Below are 1,896 nucleotides of genomic sequence, written 5' to 3'. Positions count from 1 at the left end.
GGCAGGAGGCAGGAGGCAGGAGGCAGGAGGCAGGAGGCAGGAGGCAGGAGGCAGGAGGCAGGAGGCAGGAGGCAGGAGGCAGGAGGCAGGAGGCCCACACCTCTGCTTCTTTGGCTTACAGCATCAGATACCACCTGGGACCTACCTGGTTCCTTTGCTGCTTAATACTGCAGCCTCGAGCCTGGAAATGTCACTGTCATCCTGGGGAAATATGACTTACTCTTGCCCTGCAGGGAAGTAGACTAAATAGTGGAAATCTCAAGGGAGTAAAAGCTTTGAGGGAGAGGGTTATCTAGCTACATTGATGAAACCAGAGATTCCTATCCCTGAATAAAACAGTGGGGAGGTTCCACTGACCTCTGCCTTGCTGAGCCACCAACAATACTATTACACGCGTGCTTGGATTAATTTCTGATGTCAAATCCTCTTCACTAAATTTATGTAAGTCCCCAGCCTCCATGACTTGGAGGTTGGGAGAGGAAAGGGAGTCGGTAGATCATTCTAACGGATCCCCTCAAAGTCGGATGCTCTACCAGGGCAGTCGTCTGGGGTGACTCCCTGCTTTGCAATAGAGTAATGGCCAGGGTCTGGAGGAGTGACACAGTCACACATATCAATCACCCTGAAGGTCGTGATGTCTGCACAGTCAGGCTCGCACCTCCAGACCCACAAACCTACTTCTGTGTTGCTGATGGTCCGTCTAGGGTACAATCTGCCCTGTGGAGACCCATAGTCTTCCTTAAGAACAACCATTATCCTCGTGGAGGGGGGGCTTCTTGGAAAACAGATGCTTCATGATATTATTTATTATGTGCAAGTCAGACTTGGGAATGTGGTCTCTTCCTTCACTGTGGGTTCTGTGGTTTGAACTCAGGTTGTCAGATACAAATGACAAGCGCTTGTCAGATATAATCGTGGCTCTTACTGAACGACACTGCTAACCAGCTTGGTGACATTATTCAGTATGACGGACATCCAACAGGGGAAGGTATCAGAAGAACACCATGTAACTGTTTTGTATGAGGTCTCTGAGTGTAAATGTGAAACGTCCCCACAGGCTCCCATGTGTGAACAGTGGCTTTCCAGCTGGTGCTGCTCTTTCAGGAGGCTGTGAGACCTTTAAGGCTCCCGTTGGAAGAGGTAGGTCTCTGGGATGGACGGTCCTGGAGGTTACAGCATAGTCAGCTTCCAGCTCCAGCTATCTGCTTCCTGACCCACCAAAGTATGACAAGATCCATAGCCAATTCCTGCTGCCATCCCACCCGACTCACACCCCAGATCCCAGTGAACCACAGCCTAGAGCCAGTGAGCAAACCCTTCCTCCTTTACATTGCTTCTTGCTGCCAGGAAGTTCACCAGAGCCTCGAGAACAGAGCTTAACCTTGGCAGGAGGTTTGTTCTTGTAAAGAGATCGGAACCGACCGACTGACTTCATCTCGCTTTCTTTTTATCACCCAGCTTTATCTTTTCCTTTCTTCTGCTTTTTAACTGCAGGGGTAAAAAAAAAAAAACACAATAAATCCAGAGAAACTATTAAAAAGTCTCCTTTGGGCAAAACAACTCAGTGAGTCCCAGGATGGTTCCCAAGGTTCTAGCAAGGTGTCACTCACTAGCTTTGTGTCGGTGACACGGGTGCCTTCTGCTCACAGAGCCCTTACTGCCGATGCTCTGTTACTTGGCCTGTGTCTATCTATCCCCAAAGGACTTTGGACCTCAGGGTCAAGCCCTGCCAGCAGCTGGCTCTGACCTCGAATTCACAATGGCTCCGCCCTCACCTCTGGAATCTCTGCTCCCTCGATCATCACATGGACATGCGTTCTCCTGGCACACTCGAGACAGTGTGGGAGAACGGAGTGTGCAACTGTGTGACCTGCTGAGCCCACGGCCCGAATACCA

This window comes from Mus caroli, chromosome 8 (genome assembly GCF_900094665.2).
Source record: "Mus caroli chromosome 8, CAROLI_EIJ_v1.1, whole genome shotgun sequence".
In the NCBI taxonomy this organism is placed as follows: domain Eukaryota; kingdom Metazoa; phylum Chordata; class Mammalia; order Rodentia; family Muridae; genus Mus; species Mus caroli.
This window is presented reverse-complemented; position numbering follows the sequence as displayed.